Genomic DNA, 20,820 nt, shown 5'->3' on the forward strand with positions numbered 1-20,820 from the left:
TCTATGTGTGATGTGTATGTAATGTATGATGTGTGTATGATGTCTGTCTATGTGTGATGTGTATGTAATGGATAATGTGTGTATGATGTCTGTCTATGTGTGATGTGTGTATGTATGTGATGTATGATGTGGGGTGGGCAGCGGTGTATGTATGATGTGTGTGTATATGTATAGTATGAGTGTATGTGTGATGTGTGTATGATGTCTGTGTGATGTGTGTATGTAATATATGATGTGGGTGGGAAGTGGCGGGTGTATGTATGATATGTGCATATGTATGGTGTATATGTATGGTGTGAGTGTATATGTGTATGATGTATCTGTGATGTGTGTATGTAATGTATGATATGTTGGGGGGGGGGGGGCACTGCCGCCGCCGCCGCCAGTTGTGCCATCTAATATTATTTATTTTTAGTGTCTTCTGGCCACCCGCACTAAATTGCACCCCCAGAATCCCGCCCCTTCATACTCACCTGCCAACCAAGAGCCCCACGGATGCACGCAAACACGCCCGAACCATAACTACAACTCCCAGCATGTTACACCATAACCTAAATTGTAGAACTATAAAGTGCAACATGCTAGGAGTAGTAGTTTTGGTTCAGGTCAGCTGCAGAGCCATAGGCTGAATCAGGGCATGCTGGGAGTTGTAGTTACTAATTGTAATTCCCAGTATTCCCTGACACAGCCTATGGCTCTGCAGCTGACATGGACCAAAACTACAACTCCCAGCATGTTACACAATAACCTTAACTGTACTACTATACAGTGCAACATGCTGCAACACCCACACAACCATAGGCTGTATCAGGGCATGCTGGGTGTTGTAGTTATCTAGTAACTAAATGCAACTTCCAGCATTTTCTGACACATAATTAGAGTAAATAAAATGCACCACATAAACTGGAGAAGCAGAACCCCCCCCCCCCCCCCCCAGTAACACATTAGTCCCTATGAAGACTGAATAGTGTTTAAAATATTTTAAAAAGTGCGTATATATGTGAATAAGCCCCTTTCCTAATAAAAGTTTCCAATTTTCTTTAAATAAAAATAATGTACAAAAATAAACATAAGTGGTATCGCTGCATGTGGAAATGTCCAGACTATTAAAATATAATGTTAATTAAACGTACGGTGAACGGTGTAAATGTAAAAGAATAGTCCAGAATTGCTCATTTTTGGTCACTTCATATTAGAAATTTTTTATGGTGATCAAAAAGTTACATCTAGACTTTTCTGGGCTTGGCTCGGGTGTAAAAGGAGCTACAGCTCTCCCTCCCGCCGCTAATAGCCTGACATGCTGCGATCACCATGGCCGCTATTAAACCATTAGATCACCGCTGTTAAAGTTGACAACAGTGTCTAAAGGAATCTTATATCCATCCCTGGTGGTCTAGTGGGGGGATCGTACTATTTTGGTCGAAAATATTTTATCTACCAGGGCAAGTGGATTTTCTTGAGGGACAAGTAGATTGTGTTCCGCTTTAGTCCCTTGGACAAGTAGTTTTTTTTTAAATTTCCACACCCCTGGTGGTCTCCTCAACGTATAGGAGACCGCACGGGCATTTTATTGTGTATATGACATTGCGAGATTGACATGTGAAAAATTTGGTAATGGGGAATTTTTTTCCAGTATATGGGTGTGTAATTTGATTACCTTTGATCACATTGCTGCATTGAGCGCAGTTCAAACATGGATATGTACCGGTGCGTTGTGTTCCAAGAAAAGTTTGACGACTTTTTTGTTTTCCACCTATATCTGCTCTTATTAAGATATTTTTAGATCGTTTGTTGCAGATCAACGGTGGAGTTTTAAATTCTTCTATTTGAGGGTAAGACTTCTGAAGTATGTTCCAATAGTTTTTAATAATATTGTCTATTTTGAATGTAAGGGGATGGTATGTCCGAATAAATGGAATAATTTTAGTTTGTTTGTTACGTTTTTCTACATTATGAGGGTGGGAAGTAACGTTGGGTTGGAACACTTTTTTGGGGTAACCCCTTCTGCTAAATTTTTCCTCCAATTCTTTAAATCTAACAGCATGTAATTAGGGGTCCGTCACTATCCTCTCTATTCTTTTTTTCTGGGAAATGGGAATAGATTTTTTCATGGAAGGGGGGTGTGCACTGGTATAATGAAGTAGGCTATTTTTATCAGTGGGCTTTCGGTATAAGTCTGTACAAAGGTCCCCTCTTCCATCTTTCTGAACAAGTGTATCCAAGAAACTTACTTGTCGCTGGTCAGCCGTCATAGTAAATTTTAATTCTGATCTTATGTTGTTAATAAACGAAAAAAACTCATCCAGTGTCGCACGTGGCCCCTCCCAAATGCATATAATGTCGTCAATAAATCGTCGCCAAATAATGGCATGTTTTTTAAAAAGCTTGTGTGAATATACATACTGGTGTTCAAAATGCGACATATATGCATTTGCATATGGAGGGGCCACGTTCGCTCCCATCGCCGAACCCCTGCATTGGAAGTAGTATATATCCTCAAATAAAAAATAATTTTCTCCCAAAACAATATTTAACAAATCAAGAAAGAAATTCTTTTGCAACTCTTTGTAATCGCTATGATCAAGGATCCATTTAGTGGCATCACAGCCCCTATCGTGTTCAATTGCAGTGTACAAACCGACTACATCAATGGTAACTAGCCATGTTTCACCTGTTATGTTAGTTACCCCTGACAACACATTAAAAAAATTTACGTGCTGTGAGATTTAAAGAATTGGAGGAAAAATTTAGCAGAAGGGGTTACCCCAAAAAAGTGTTCCAACCCAACGTTACTTCCCACCCTCATAATGTAGAAAAACGTAACAAACAAACTAAAATTATTCCATTTATTCGGACATACCATCCCCTCACATTCAAAATAGATAATATTATTAAAAACTATTGGAACATACTTCAGAAGTCTTACCCTCAAATAGAAGAATTTAAAACTCCACCGTTGATCTGCAACAAACGATCTAAAAATATCAAAAGATACCTTAATAAGAGCAGATATAGGTGGAAAACAAAAAAGTCGTCAAACTTTTCTTGGAACACAACGCACCGGTACATATCCATGTTTGAACTGCGCTCAATGCAGCAATGTGATCAAAGGTAATCAAATTACACACCCATATACTGGAAAAAAATTCCCCATTACCAAATTTTTCACATGTCAATCTCGCAATGTCATATACACAATAAAATGCCCATGCGGTCTCCCATACATTGGGGAGACCACCCAGCGTGTAGGAGACCGCATCAATCGCCATAAATCGAGTATCAGATGCCAAAACCTTCTTCTTCCTATTCCTGCACATTTCAAAAATAAAAATCATTCCATATCTCAATTACAGTATCAAGTGATTGATGAGGTTGTGCAACCACGGAGAGGGGGTGATATTAAAAAGTTGCTCATCCAGAAGGAAGCGTTTTGGATACACCGTTTAGGGACTTTGGAGCCGCGAGGTATGAACCGCGACTATGAGCTTTCACGATTACTATAGCGATAGATATATGTTGGCCAGCATGGCATGAGTTAATATATGTATTTGCTGATTTTTTACAGAGCGGGAAATGAATCTGCATTCTACGGGAATCTCCGCTATGGAAGTCTTTCAAAAATGATATTTTTCTTTCAAAATTGTATTTACTATGTTTAAATTTTCATAGTATATCATGTGCTTTGAATGATAGTAATTAATGACGTGGTACCTGTGAACCGGATGTAATTATATAAGCTGCATTCTAACAGTTACCTGTACTGGTTGATAAAGGCTATTGAGCCGTAACACGTACCTACCCTGTATGCTATGCATGTTGCATAAATAAATCTTTGAGATTTCATAAGCATCTGAGTGCCGGGACCCTTTCTTCATTTGGATTATCGTTATATTTGGTCCTCGGGCACCAACTACCTATTGCAGTGCCGACCTTCTTGGGACTTTTGCTATCTGCTCGTGACTGGGATGGAGACCTTGGGAGGAGGCCAAGAGAAGCGAGATAAGAAGAGGAGTTGGAAGTTTAGAGACGAAATCTGGCCAAGAGAAAAATGAATGCTTAATATGATAATATATACATACGTAATAGTCAATTAACCAATCAAAATATAACATGATGATTTTGACGTGATAACTAACCTCCCCTTTTTGTCAAATGTAAAAACTAATGTACTTCCGTGTAATAAAGAAAACTTTCTGAGAACTCTTGGGAACATTTCCTGAGCTTCTTGCTGAGAAATAGTTTTATACCAACTTTTTTGTCTGGTGCATATTTCTTGTGTCGACACTCAGCAGTATACAGCAGTTGTCCCGCACATTTTAAGGCCTAAACAGCAGCCATCCTTGACATTTGGTGTCAGAAGTGGGATTCTATTCCCTGGACCACACTTGAGGGAAGAGCCAAGTCTGGTGGGCCGACACACCTGGCCGTCCAGGGTGACCCAGAACTGTCCAAACAGGAGCCTGATCAACTCCACAGAACACGGTAAGTCTGCTGATTTCTTTATAAATCTGAGGCTTATCTGTGTCCTTTGGGCAGTTTTTTGTGGGAGCCTGAGAGATGTTTTTTGTTGACCCTCTAGGACTAGCCTTTAGCGACAGAGAATCTCCCCGCTGTGGGGTCTCAATTGCAGAGAAGTTCTAGTCGTAAATGACTGACTGCAGGTGTTTTAATTTAAACTCAGAACGCAGGAGCGAGGGGGAACTTGCCTGTCACATTTTATCAGCCTAGTGTTAACGTTTTTCCCTTCTCCAGCTCACTGTGAAGGCTTATCAGCATCGCAAAGCAAAAATGTACCAAAACAAGGTCATATGCACTTTTATGATTTCTTTTGGATTTTTAAGCTTTAGGAAATCTAACAGACATTCTAGATTCGGAGAATGTCTTGCTTGGATTTTTATTTTTGACATTTGATTTCGACTTTTTTTTTATTTTTTTTTTATTTTATCTCTGTTAAATAGTGATATGCCCCAGATATCTTTTGTGTTATGTACTTCTGATATACAGGGTGGGCCATTTATATGGATACACCTTAATAAAATGAGAATGGTAGGTGATATTAACTTCCTGTTTGTGGCACATTAGTATATGTGAGGGGGGGAACTTTTCAAGATTGGCGGTGACCATGGCGGCCATTTTGAAGTTGGCCATTTTGAATCCAACTTTTGGTTTTTCAATAGGAAGAGGGTCATGTGACACATCAAACTTATTGGGAATTTCACAAGAAAAACAATGTTGTGCTTGGTTTTTTCGTAACTTTATTCTTTCATGAGTTACTTACAAGTTTCTGACCCCTTATAAAAATGTGTTCAATGTGCTGCCCATTGTGTTGGATTGTCAATGCAACCCTCTTCTCCCACTCTTCAAACACTGATAGCAACACCACATGAGAAATGCTAGCACAGGCTTCCAGTATCCGTAGTTTTAGGTGCTGTAGAATGGGCAAAACAAAAATTGGAACAGGACCCTCAGTTTACGCAGAAGATTTTGTTCAGTGATGAGGCAAACTTTTATGTGAATGGTTAACAAACAAAACCACCGCTATTAGTCTGACATTAACCCACATTGGATAAATCCCCCCAAGACTGTTGGAACACAAAAATTGATGGTATGGTGTGGTATTTGGGGTACAAAGATAGTGGGGCCATTCTTCATCAATGGAAACCTCAAGGCCACTGGATATGCGAAATTGCTACATGATCATGTGTTTCCCTCTTTATGCACTGAAGCTGGCACGTTCCCTGAGTTTTTCCAGCAAGATGGTGCACCACCACATTATCGGTGTAAGTTCCAAGCATTCCTAGATGAACAGTTTCCTGGAAAGTGGATTGGTCATCGTGGGCCAGTTGAATGGCCCCCAAGGTCTCCCGATCTGACCCCCTTAGACTTTTATCTTTGGGGTCATCTGTAGGCAATTGTCTATGCCTTGAAGATACAAGATGTGCAGCACCTGAAACTATGGATACTGGAAGCCTGTGCTAGCATTTCTCCTGCGGTGTTGCTATCAGTGTGTGAAGAGTGGGAGAAGAGGGTTGCATTGACAATCCAACACAATGGGCAGCAAATTGTAAATAACTCATGAAAGAATAAAGTTATGTTAAAACCAAGCACATCATTGTTTTTCTTGTGAAATTCCCAATAAGTTTGATGTGTCACATGACCCTCTTCCTATTGAAAAAACTAAAGTTGGATTCAAAATGGGCGACTTCAAAATGGCCACCATGGTCACCACCCATCTTGAAAAGTTTCCCCCCTCACATATACTAATGTGCCACAATCAGGAAGTTAATATCACCAACCATTCCCATTTTATTAAGGTGTATCCATATAAATGGCCCACCCTGTATTTTTATATTGTATCAGTCAAGTAAATTTTGTGTGAAATTGTATTGCTAGTAACTTTTGGATTGTATAAAAAGAAATATGATATCATTTGTGTTGTACCAGTCCAGTATATGTATCAGAAGGCAAATTTTGTGTGAAATCATACTGTTTGTAAAAGGAATCTGTTGAATGGTACGAGTCCAGTATATGTATCAAGTGATATATTTTGTGCATCGTACTGCTGGTAGATTCCAGTCTACCCAATGTTTTATTTTTATTTTTGTGTATCAGCCAGTATCTTTTTGTACCAGAAGATTAGAATCAGGAGACAAACTTTGGTTGTCAGTATACGCACCCTTTTTTGTTTGGTGCTGAATACCAATTTGTGTATGGCCAATCCACTGAGAGATCTTGCTAATAGGCTAATTTGCAACCCTCACTCTTCCTGAGACTTCAGAAGCTTTAAAATTGTTAAATTCCTGCACTGGTTAACTTTTTAAGAATAAAGATGACCCCATTGTGGTCAGCAAAACCTGCCCTCAGCAAAAAACTCTGTTTCCTGTGGCCAAGCCTGGCCTGTAAATGCTCCACCTTGTACTACCACAGCCCCTCCCTATACTCCAAAAATGGACCCCACCCAAAATGCACCCGCCCCTCTATATCCCATTCTACCTCTTTCTAGTGGTGGCCATGTTGCTGCAACAACTTCCTGTGCATTCAGCCATCTCGGTATACCCAGAAGTACTGCCCCACCAACTTCCTCTGGTGTCAGCCATCTTGGTCTATCCGGAAGTACTGCTTCACCGATTTCCTCTGCTGTCAGACATCTTGGTCTACCCGGAAGTACTGCCTCACTCACTTCCTCTGCTGTCAGCCATCTTGGCTCTCCCAATCTACCTACTCCCTGTAATGGGCCCTCATCCTGTACACCAAAACAGAGTGCTTAAGCACTTCATCTTTTTCCAGTTATGACTCAGGATGGGGGTTACGTTGTGCCCAATGACCAGGTCACTGGCTTATACCCAAACCAACCCAAACCACACCCAGCCCAGTGCCCACCAGAAAGCCCTGCATTTGATCCTGCTAATGAATGGGGTCCACACCAAGAACTCGGAGTCCTCCAGCCCAAGGTGAACCCCATGCATGGTTTCAGTCTCCTACCAATGATCATCATCATCAGTCAGCTTTCAATGATTATCATCATCAGTCCCCAGGAAAGATACCACTTTCACCTGTTAATACAATCACACCCACTGTGGTGCAATGTCATGACCCTCCCAATACCTCCAACAATAACATGTACCGAACCATTAAATCAAATATGGTGACTGAAAATTTTCAACCTGCCCTTGAAACAAAGATCTGGAATAACACCTTACTGCAGGTTTGCATGGGTTCTATGGAAACACATTGAGTGCAAGCTATAGTTAAACCTGCAAATTCATATTTTCAACATAATGATGGCCTTGCTGCTGACCTAGTGCATGCAGGGGGGCCTAGCATACAGTGTGACTCTGATCTGTTGGTAATACAGCAAGGGCCCATTTCAACCTCCCAACTGGCCATTACAGGTTCTGGGACACTTCCTTGCAACATGATTATACTGTATGGTCTTCATGGAAGAGTCATCAGAAGAAAACCTCTTCTACATCCTCACCACAAAAATCAGCATTTGAACTTTGTAAATGAACATATAGACAATCCTAATGCATTTTGGAAACAAGTTCTGAGGACAGATAAGGTTAAAATTGAACTTTTTGGACGGAATGAGCAAAGGTACGTTTGGAGAAAAAGGGGAACAGAATTTAATGAAAAGAACCTCTGTCCAACTATTAAGCATGGGGGTGGATCACTTTGGTTGTATTGCAGCCAGTGGCACAGGGAACATCTCACGAGGAGAAGGAAAAATGGATTCAATAAAATTTCAGCAAGTTTTGGATGCTAACTTGATGCCATCTGTGAAAAAGCTGAAGTTAAAGAGAGGATGGCTTCTACAAATGGATAATGATCCTAAACACACCTCAAAATCCAAGGGGGATTACATCAAGAGGCGTAAACTGAAGGTTTTGCCATGGCCTTCACAATCTCCTGACCTCAACATAATTGAAAATCCATGAATAGACCTTAAAAGAGCAGTGCATGACAGACAACCCAGAAATCTCAAAGAACTGGAAGACTTTTGTAAGGAAGAATAGGCAAAGATACCTCAAACAAGAATTGAAAGACTCTTGGCTGGCTACAAAAAGCGTTTACAAGCTGCAATACTTGCCAAAGGGGGCAGTACAAGATATTAACAGGGTGCCCAAACTTTGCAGATGCCATTTTTTTGTTTTCTGTTATTTTGAACAAGAAATGATGCAAGTATCGACAAAAATTTACCACTAACAACGTAGAATGTCATTAAAAAATAATCTCAGAATCAGAATGAAAAGTAAAAGCATCCCAGAGTTATTAATGTTTAAAGTGACAGTGGTCAGAATTGCAAAAAATGCTCCCCTCCTTAGGGTTATAATGGGCTCTATCCTTAGGGGTTAAAGGGGTACTCCGGTGGAAAACATAATTATTATTTTTTTCATGTCAACTGGTGCCAGAATGTTAAACAGATTTGCAAATTACTTTTATAAAAAAATCGAAATCCTTCCAGTACTTATCAGCTGCTGTATGCTCCACAGGAAGTTGAGTTGATCTTTTCTCTCTGACCACAATGCTCTTTGCTGACACTTCTGTCCATGTCAGGAACCGCCCAGAGCAGGAGAGATTTGCTATAGGGATTTGCTCCTTCTCCTGGACAGTTCCTGAGATGGACAGAGGTGTCAGCAGAGAGCACTGTGGTCAGACAGAAAAGTACAACTCAACTTCCTCTGTAGTATACAGCAGCTGATAATTACTGGATAGATTACGATTTTTTATAATAGAAATTTACAAATCTGCTTAACTTTCTGGAGCCAGTTGATTTGAAAAATAAAAATAAATAAAATTTCCACTGGAGTACTCCTTTAAGGACACAGCCAATTTTATTTTTGCATTTTTGTTTTTTCCTGTTCGCCTTCTATAAATCATATTTATTTTATATTTCCATCCACAGACCCATATGAGAGCTTGTTTTTTGCGTGACCAATTGTCCTTTTTAATGACATTTTTTATTTCATACATTTTTTATTTCACACAACCAAAAAAATATTATTTGTGTGGGGAAATTGAAAAGAAAACCGCAATTTAGAAAATTTTGGAAGGTTTCGTTTTCACGCTGTACACTTGACGTTCTCTTTATTCTGTGGGTTAATTTGAATAAAATAATACCTATGGTTACATGCTTCTCTCTTATTGTACTGCTTTAAAGGGGTAATCTGGTGGAAAAGTTTATTTTTATCAACTGGTGCCAGAAAGTTAAACAGATTTGTAAATTACTTCTATAAAAAAAATTGTAATCCTTCCAGAATTTATTAGCTGCTGATTACTACAGAGGAAGTTCTTTTCTTTTTGGAACACAGAGCTCTCTACTGACATCATGACCACAGTGCTCCGTACTGACATCTCTGTACATTTTAAGAACTGTCCAGAGTAGGAGAAAATCCCCATAGCAAACATATGCTGCTCTGGACAGTTCCTAAAATGGACAGAGATGTCAGCAGAGAGCATTGTGGTCATGATGTCAGCAGAGAGCACTGTGTTCCAAAAAGAAAATAATTTCCTATGTAGTATTAAGCAGCTAATAAGTACTGGAAGGATTAAGATTTTTAATAGAAGTAATTTACAAATCTGTTTAAATTTCTAACACCAGTTGATTTAAAAAAAGAAAAAATGTTTTCCACCGGAGTACCCCTTTAAAGGAGTAGTCTAGTCCAGACTATTCGTAGTCTAGTCCAGACTATTCCTCCTCTGTTGTGCCCGGGCTGAAAAAAAAAAAAAAAAAAAACTTTCACTCACCTTCCTGCGTTCCCCCTTAGCACGGCAACAGCTGATCCGTCCTCCGGTCCCATCTTCTGCCTTCTTCCGTGAGCAAGGATCGTCACACGGTGCTCAGCCTATCACTGCTCGCAGCGATGTCCCGCCTAGGCATGTGATAGGCTGAATGCAGTGTGATGATCCGTGCACACGAAAGAAGGCAGAAGACGGGACCAGAGGACCGATCAGCTGTAGCGGCGCTCCAGGGGAACGCAGGAAGGTGAGTGAAAGTTTATTTTCTTTTTTTCAGCCCCAGCACAACAGAGGACGAATAGTCATCACTAGACTATAACTTTCTACCACCTATAACTTTCTAATTTTTCTGTATACGCAGATTGATGAGAGCTATTTTTTTGCGCTGTAATCTGTAGTTTTTTTCAATCAGTACCACTTTTGCGTATATTTAATTTTATAAAAATTTTTTGGAATCTGATGTGACAAAAAAAAGCCGCTTTTCACTGTATCATTTACATTATATTTTGATAGTTCGGACATTTACACACATGGCGATACTAAATATACTGCTCAAAAAATTAAGGGAATGCTTAAACAACACAACACAACGTAACTCCAAGTCAATCACACTTCTGTGAAATCACACTGTCCACTCAGGAAGCAACACTGATTGACAATCAATTTTACAGGCTGTTGTGAAAATGGAACAGACAACAGGTGGAAATTATAGGCAATTAGCAAGACACCCACAATAAAGGAGTGGTTCTGCAGGTGGTGACCACAGACCACTTCTAAGTTCCTATGCTTCCTGGCTGATGTTTTGGTCACTTTTGAATGTTGGCAGTGCTTTCACTCTAGTGGTAGCATGAGACGGAGTCTACAACCCACACAAGTGGCTCAGGTAGTGCAGCTCATAAAGGATGGCACATCAATGTGAGCTGTGGCAAGAAGGTTTGCTGTGTCTGTCAGCATAGTGTCCAGGCATGGAAGCGCTACCAGGAAACAGGCCAGTACATCTGGACATGTGGAGGAGGCTATAGGAGGGCAACAACCCAGCAGCAGGACTGCTACCTTTGTGCAAGCAGGAGCACTGCCAGAGCCCTGCAAAATGACTTCCAGCAGGCCAAAAATGTGCTTGTGTCCACTCAAATGGTCAGAAACTGGCCCCATGAGGGTGGTATGAGGGTCCAACGTCCACAGGTGGGGGTTGTGCTTACAGCCCAACATCGTGCAGGACGTTTGGCATTTGCCAGAGAACATCAAAATTGGCAAATTTGGCACTGGTGCCCTGTGCTCTTCACAGATGAAAGCAGGTTCACACTGAGCACATGTGACAGACAAGACAGAGTCTGGAGACGCCATGGAGAACGTTCTGCTGCCTGCAACATCCTCCAGCATGACTGGTTTGCCGATGGGTCAGTAATGTTGTTGAGTGGCATTTCTTTGTGGGGCCGCAGAGCCCTCCATGTGCTTACCAGAGGTAGCCTGACTGCCATTAGGTACCGAGATGAGATCCTCAGACCCCTTGTGAGACCATATGCTGGTGCGGTTGGCCCTGGGTTCCTCCTAATGCAAGACAATGCAAGACCTCATGTGGCTGGAGTGTGTCAGCAGTTCCTGCAAAAGGAAGGCATTGATGCTATAGAATGGCCCACCTGTTCCCCAGACCTGAATCCGATTGAGCACTAGTGTTGCTCGCGAATATTCGCAATTCGAATATTATTCGCGAATATCGCATATTCGCGAATTCGCGAATTTCGCGAATATAGCGCTATATATTCGTAATTACGAATATTCGTATTTTATTTTTTTTTTTTCTTCACAGTACACATCACAATGATCACCCCTCTCTGCTTCCAGCTTGTGTGGTGTAAAGAAGGCTGTAATACTACTGTGTGAGACTGGCGTGCGAAAATTCGCATATGTGAAAATTAGCATATGCTAATTTTCGCATATGCGAATATTCGCGTATGTTAATTTTGTATGTGCTAATCTTCACATGCTAATTTTCGCACACGCGAATATTCGCATATGCGAAAATAAAACGAGAATATAACGAATATGCGAATATTCGCGAATATATGACGAATATTCGTCCATATATTCGCGAATATTCGCGAATTCGAATATGGCCTATGCCGCTCAACACTATTGAGCACATCTGGGACATCATGTCTCTCTCCATCCACCAACACCACGTTGCACCACAGACTATCCAGGAGTTGGTGGATGCTTTAGTCCAGGTCTGGAAGGACATCCCTCAGGAGACCATCCGCCACCTCATCAGGAGCACGCCCAGGCATTGTTGGGAGGTCATACGGGCACGTGGAGACCACACACACTACTGAGCCTCATTTTGACTTGTTTTAAGGACATTACATCAAAGTTGTATCAGCCTGTAGTGTGGTTATCCAATTTGATTTTGAGTGTGACTCCATATCCAGATCTTCATGGGTTGATAAATTTGATTTTCAATGATAATTTTTGTGTGATTTTGTTGTCAGCACATTTAACTATGTAAAGATGAAAGTATTTCATACGATTAGTTCATTCATTCAGACCTAGGATGTGTTATCTTAGTTCTTAGTGTTCACTCTATTTTTTTGAGCAGTGTATGTTTATTACATTTATTTTTTTTACGCTTTTTGGGATAAAATGGGAAAAAGAAGCCATATAAATTTTTATTAGGGGAGGGGCTTTTTCACATCTTTTTTATTTATTTAATTATTATTTTTATTTTTTTTACACTTTTAACCCCCCCACAGGGGACTATTTACAGCACTCCTTAAATTACAGATACAGAACAGTGCTATGCATAGCACTGATCAATATTATCAGCTATCTACTTCTCGGGTCTGTTCGATGTCATACCAGAGAAGAAGACTGCAGGATGACGACCGGAGCAGGTAAGGGGACTTATGACCTCCATGCTGGATGATTGGATCCCCGCGGCCATACCGCAGGTGATCCAATCATCCATTCCAACATTGGCACTGGCATCTGTATTGATCACGGCATCTGAGGGGTTAATGGCGGACATCAGAGAGATTGCTGATATCCGCCATTACAGGTGGGTTCCTCGCTGATAGCAGCTGGGACCTGCTGTGCATGATGAGACATGTACAGGTCACGTCATGTACAGGACGAATGGGCGTAGGAACCAGGGGGGCGGGGGGGGGATGGGACTTTTACGGCCCGCCCACTTGATGCTGACCAAACACACAGCTACGTTCTCACCAACCCCACCGATGTCATTTATCCTTTAGACGCGGTTATCAATGCAGATCACTGACCCTAAATTGAAAGTAAAAGTTGCCAGTGGTTGGGTAGATCTTATCGTACCCCCACAATGTGATCACGGGGTTGTAGAAGCTAAAATGGCGGAGGAGTTCCCTTTACCGGCCACAAATTGCTGATTCACTGAAGCAGCTTGGCTTGGCCAGGCTATATCATTGAATCGCCGATCTCTCTGTGTAATGCCATGCCATAAGCCCATTATACAGTGAATGCAATCTAATGATTGCATATAAAAGTCCCCTATGGGGACTTAAAAAGTGTAAAAAAAAAAAATGGGTGGAATTCATCAAGACCTGTGCTGAGGGAAAGTTGACCAGTTGCACATAGCAACCAAGACTGCTTCTTTAATTTTTCAGAGGCCTTTTTCAAAAATGCAAGAAGCGATCTGATTGGTTGCTATTGCAACTGGTCGAACTTTCCGCTTCATAAGTTTTGATGAATCTCCCCCAATGTCTCTAAAATTATACTAAACCCCTCCCCTAATAAAAAAATACAATTGCCCATATTTTCCCAATAAAAAGAAAGAACACATTGGTAATTACGCCAGATGCGTAATTGTTCAACTATTGAAAAAAAAACTTTATGATCCAGCACAGTAAACGGCGTAAACGTAAAAAATACCAAACACTAAAAATACAGATTTTTTACCACATAATATATCAGAAAAAAATTTCTATGGAAAACTAAAAAAGTTCAGAAAAGGGTCAGAAAAGGACAATTTTATGCAAGCCAATTTTGTTAAAAAAAAGTTAGAATTTTTTTAAATGTAGTACAATAATAGAAAACTATATCAATTGGATATCATTTTAATCGCATTGACCCTATAATTTTTACCATAAAGTGCACTGTGTAAAAACTAAACAGTTTTCTTATAAATTTCTGTCCACAAATTATAATCTTTTAGCTTTGCAGTACATTTTATGATAAAATAAAATATGTCATTACAAAGTACAATTGGTCACGCAAAAAACAAGCCCTCATATGGGTGTGAGTTATGCCTCTTAAAAGGAGAGGAGGAAAAAACTAAAACGCAAAAAATGAAAATTGTCCTCTAACTGGCACAGGTGGGGTTACATGCCTCCATCTGGCACTGTGACGTCCACGCTGCTCGGCCTCAGCACCGCCCGGCATGAATATTCATCCCCTCCCTCTCCCTCTCCTCCCTGCTCTGTACAGGACTCCATTGTGCATTTTCATAACAGGAATAATGAAGATAACGGGCGAACGGCTGGACGGATCCAGGCATGGGAGGGGAGGCAGCATATTGATCAGCGTCCCCCACACTACCAGCCATTAACTTGGTTAGTGCGGGGGGAGTTTAGTGACAGTTTTCCTTTAATAACATTTTGAAAAATTCATTTAAAAAGGTAAAAAGCTAAAAAAAAAATAAGCATGATTGGGGAGCTTGATTATAACCTGTGCAGAGGAAAAGTTGACCAGCTGCTTATAGCAACCAATCAGCTCGCTTCTTTATTTTTAAAAAGGCCTCTGAAAAATAAAAAATAAAGCAATCTGGTCGATATGGGCAGCTAGTAAACTTTTGCTCTGCACAAGTTTTGATAAATCTTCTTAAATAGGTATTGCTGCTTTCAATCTTACATTATAAACTTCATAAAAATAATATTTCTCCTGTATACTCTGTCCGCCACTACCCGTCATTAACCCTTTAGATGCTGTGATCAATGCTGATCATGCAATTTAAACCGAAAGTAAAAGTTGCCATTTAGCCCGGTGGAGGTTATCATATGATAATTATGATAAGCTAAGATGGCGGAGAAAGGTCCTTTTACCTGCCTTCTGATGCCGATCACCGACTCACTGATGCAGCCTGGCTTGGCTATGCTGTATCAGGGGATTGCCGATCACACTGTGTAATGCTATGCCATAGGCATTGCATTATACTGTACAATGAATGCAATCTAATGATTGCATATAAAAGTCCCCTATGGGGACTTAAAAATTATAAAATAAAAAAATGTTTTTAAAATTATATAAAAACTCCTCCCCTAAAAAAATGACCCATATTTTCCAGTTCTACACAATAAAAGTAACATATTTTGTATTGCCGCATGCAAAAATGCCTAAGCTATTAACCCCTTAAGGACGCAGGGCATACAGGTACGCCCCCGTTCCCGAGTTCTTAACTCCTTGGGGACGGAGGGCGTATGCGGTGATCGGAAATACGGAGGGCATATATATACACCCTCCATCCTTAAGTGACGGGACCCGAGGGCGTATCCATACGCCCTCCATATTTCCAATCATCGCAGCTCGCCGGGCGGTGATCGGACCAGGATGACTGCTGATATCTATCAGCAGGCATCCCGTGGCAATGCCTAGGGGGTCCTGAGACCCCCCCCCCCCCATGTCGGCGATTGCAGCAAATCGCAGCAATTCAGACCGGTGATTTGCCGTGATCCGGGCCAATCTGGACCGCTCCAACCATCCTAAAGGATAGGAGCGAGGTGGCAGTGTTGCCACCCCCTCCTATCCCCTGCAATTGGTCGATCAGGCTGACGACCAATGGCAGGAGGGGTGCGGGGGGGGGGGGGGGGGTCAGAGTTAATTTCCCCCGCTCTGCCCACCGATTGAAGTCGGGGCAGAGCAGGGGAACACGGGCGGGGAGGGGGAGCATGGCAGGCTTACCCGGACCGGCGGAGGTGGGGGCGGCGGCATCCTGGAGCAGTGGCGGCGGCATCGGCGCAGGAGGAATGTGGCCGGAAAGTGGGCATGCAGAAGGCTGCAGAGAAGATCGCGGTAAGTGATCTTCTCTGAGGCCTTCTAAAAGCTGCAAAACTACAACTCCCAGCATGCCCTCACAGCCAAAGGCTGTCTGGGCATGCTGGGAGTTGTAGTTTTGCAACATCTGGAGGGTCACAGTTTGGAGACCACTGTGTAGTGGTCTCTAAACTGTGGTCCTCCAAATGTTGCAAAACTACAACTTTCAGTATGCACTGACTGCCTGGGCATGCTGGGAGTTGTAGTTTTGCAACATCTGAAGTGGCACAGTTTGGAGACCACCATATGGTGGTCTTCAAACTGTAGCCCTCCAGATGTTGCAAAACTACAATTCCCAGCATGGCCAGACAGTCTGGGCATGCTTGGAGTTGTAGTTTTGCAACATCTGGAGGGCTACAGTTTGGAGCCCACTACTTAGCGGTCTCCAAACTGTTCTTCCCCAGTTGTTGCATAACTACAACTCCTAGCATGCCCAGACTGTCCAGGCATGCTGGGAGTTGTAGTTCTGCAACATCTGAATGGCCAGATTTTGCAGAACTACCGAAAGTCGTCAAACACCTGTGGGGTGTTAAGGCTCAGCGGACCCCTTGTTACTTGCATTGAGGGGTGTAGTTTCCAAAATAGTGTACCATGTGTTTGTTTGTTTTTGCTGTTCTGGCACCATAGAGGCTTCCTAAATGTGACATGCCCCTAAAAAAACATTTAAAAAAAACTCACTCTCCAAAATCCCACTGTCGCTCCTTCCCTTCTGAGCCCTCTACTGCGCCCGCCGAACACTTGACATACACATGTGAGGTATTTGCTTACTCAAGAGAAATTGGGTTACAAATTTTTCTTTTATTACCCCTTGTAAAAATTCAAAAACTGGGTCTACAAGAACATGCCAGTGTAAAAAATGAAGATTTTGAATTCTCTCCTTCACTTTGCTGCTATTCCTGTGAAACACCTAAAGGGTTAACCAACTTGAATGTCATTTTGAATACTTTGAGGGGTGCAGTTTTTTTATAATGGGGTAATTTGTGGGGTATTTCTAATTTGAAGACCCTTCAAATCCACTTCAAAACTGAACTGGTCCCTGAAAAATTCCGATTTTGAAAATTTTGTGAAAAATTTGAAAATTGCTGCTGAACTTTGAAGCCCTCTGATGTTTTCCAAAAGTAAAAACATGTCAACTTTATGATGAAAATATAAAGTAGACATATTGTATTTGTGAATATAATTTTTTTTTGGAATGTCTGTTTTCCTTACAAGCAGAGAGCTTCAAAGTTTGAAAAATGCTAAATTTTCATTTTTTTCATCAAATTTTGGAATTTTTCACCAAGAAATTATGCAAGTATCGACAAAAATTTACCACTAACATAAAGTAGAATATGTCACGCAAAAATAATCTCAGAACCAGAATGAAAAGTAAAAGCATCCCAGAGTTATTAATGCTTCAAGTGACAGTGGTCAGAATAGCAAAAAATGCTCCCGTCCTTAGGGTTATAATGGGCTCCGTCCCCAAGGGGTACTCCGGTGCTAAGACATCTTATCCCCTATCCAAAGGATAGGGGATAAGATGCCTGATCGCAGGGGTCACGCTGCTGGGGACCCCCGTGATCTTGCACGCAGCACCCCGTTACAATCAGTTGTCACGCCCCCTCACATAGGCTTGCATTGAGGGGGTAGAGCAAGACGTCACACGGGAGCGGAGGCGTGACGTCACAATGCTCCTGCCCCGTGATCGCCAGTAATCAGACCCAGAGCGAACATGCTCCGGGGACTGATTTTAACGATTGCTGCGTGCAAGATCACGGGTCCCCTGCGATCAGGCATCTTATCCCCTATCCTTTGGATAGGGGATAAGATGTCTTAGCGCCGGACTACCCCTTTAAGGACTCGGGGCATTCCTGTACGCCCTGATCCCACTAACGGGGTTAACACCATTCTCACGAGCGGAGAATGGGTTAAACCCCGTGGATCCAGGATGCTACGGGCAGCCAGGACCCACGGCTAATGCCGGGCACCGCCGGTCGGGCCGATGCCTGGCATTAACCCTTTAGACGCCACGATCAAAGTTGATCACGGCGTCTAAACTGAAAGTAAAACTATCCCGGCAGCTCAGCGGAATGAATCCGGTCTATTGTGACAGAATCACGATGTCCCGATCAGCTTACTGGACAACGGGAGGGTCCTCACCTGCCTCCTCATCGTCTGATCGGCAATCTACTGCTCCATGCCTAGAGAAGTAGAGCGCCGGTAACACTGATCAATGCTATGCTATGGCATAGCATTGAACAGTGTATGCAATCATTAGATTGCATGGTATAGCCTCCTAAGGGGGCTAAAAAAAAAAAAAAAGTAAAAAGTGGTTAATAAAAATAAGAGAATAAATTTGAATAAGCCCCCCCACCTAATACAAATTTAAATAACCTCCCTTTTCCTATGTTTAAAATAAAATAATGTAATTAAAAAAATCATACGTGGCAACACCGTGTGCATAAATGTCCAAACTATTAAAATATAAGGTTAGCTAAACCACACGGTCGATGGCATACACGTAAAAAAATACCGAAGTCCAAAATTGTGAACTTTTGGTAACTTCACAAAGCATAAAAATATTAATAAAAAGCGAACAAAAAGTCCCATCAAAACAAATGGTACCAATAAAAACTACAGACCACGGCACAAAAAAATAAGCCCTCATATAGCCCCAGATGTGAAAAAATAAAAAAGTTATAGAGGTCAGAAGATGACAATTTGAAACATACCAATTGTGGTGCATGTAGTTATAATTTTTTTAAAGTAGTAAAATAAAAAAAATACATAAATTGGGTATCTCTGTAACGTATGGACCTACAGAACAAAGATAATGTATAATTTTTACTGAAAAGTGCACTCCGTGGAAACGGAAGCCCTAAAAAATTCCAAAATGACGTTTTTTTTCACACCACAAAATTTTTTTTTCCGTTTCGCCGCAGATTTTATTATAAGATAATAATATAAAATGTAATTACGAAGTACAATTAGTGATACAAAAAACAAGCCCTTATATGGGTCTGTAGGTACAAATTTGAACGCGTTATGATTTTTAGAAGACAAAAGTGCAAAAACGAAGATTGTTCTCAGTCCTTAAGGTGAAAATAGGCTGAGACCTTAAGGGGTTAAAATGTTTATGACCCTGAATAGTAAACGTAAAAAAATACCAAACACAAAAAAATACAGATTTTTAATCACATCATATGTCAGAAAAAACATTAAGAAAAAGAAATCAAAAAGTAACATCAAAACAAAATTGGTATTGATAAAAACTACAGATCACAGTGCAAAACAAATGAACCCACATACATCCCTGTAAACGGAAAAATTTAAATGTTATAGGGGTCAGAAAATGACAATTTTACTTTTTGAAAGTAGTACAATAATAGAAAAACTATATAAATTGAGTATAGTTTTAAAGGCCATCACACCCCTCCCATAGATATGAATGGAAGGGGCATGGCATGACGTCACCAGGGGGCGTGGCGTGACATCACCTTTCCAGTCCCGGAAACACAGAGGTTTCTGAGACTGGAGAAGCAGCGCCGCGTAGAATGCCAGTACTACACGGAGATTGTGGGGGGTCCCAGCGGCAGGCCCCCCGCGATCGGACATCTTATCCTCTATCCTTTGGATAAGGGATAAGATGTCTTTGGCCGGAATACTCCTTTAATTGCATTGACCTACAGAATAAAAATAATGCATCATGTTTACCATAAAGTGTACTGGGTAAAAACCAAACCCCCAAAAGTTGCAAAATTGCATTTTTTTAAAAATAAATTTCCACCCACAAATAAGAGAAAGGAGCAAAAAACGAAAACGCTAAAAGTAAAATTGGCTGTCATTAGGGCCAAAATATCCTTAAGGGGTTAAGTGTATTAAAATTTATTAACTGAATGTGAATGTGATGTATTTGAAGTTCCTCCCCAAGTTGCATTTTACTGGCTTCTAGGCCAGGCACGCTGACCAACACCCAGCCGCTGATACTGGGGGTATGCAGTATACAGCCTTGTTACCTCCTTGGGGGATATACAGTATACAGCCATCTATATAGATGGCTGTATACTGTGAGCAGAGATGTCAACTTCAGTTCCTGCTCTGGTTTGGCCCTGTGTAGCCCAACCTCTAGTGATGATGTTACTAGAGGTGGAGCTATATAGGAAGATGACACACAGTTCATCTTCCATGGGGATGGTAAGTCTGGCACATCTTGCGTTTTTGGCATGCCTTTTTTTTTTTTTTTTTTTTTATGTGAACAGACCCTTTATGCCAGTGTTTCCCAACAGGGAGCTTTCAGCTGTTATACAACTACAACTCCTGCCTGGACAGCCTTTGATTGTCTGGGAATGCTGGGGGTTGTAGTTTAATAACATCTGGAGGCTGCCTATTTGGGAAACACAGCTGTATGCAGCGAGGAGAGTGCTCAAAATGTACTAACCATTTTTTTGTGTTTTTTTTTTCTTGTTGTTTCAGATATGTGAATGGGAAAGTCTACTTTGGATTAAATGGACTACGACGATGACCAGCTTTTTTTTTTTTCTTATA

The sequence above is a fragment of the Hyla sarda genome, chromosome 1 (assembly GCF_029499605.1).
Source record: "Hyla sarda isolate aHylSar1 chromosome 1, aHylSar1.hap1, whole genome shotgun sequence".
NCBI classification, from domain to species: domain Eukaryota; kingdom Metazoa; phylum Chordata; class Amphibia; order Anura; family Hylidae; genus Hyla; species Hyla sarda.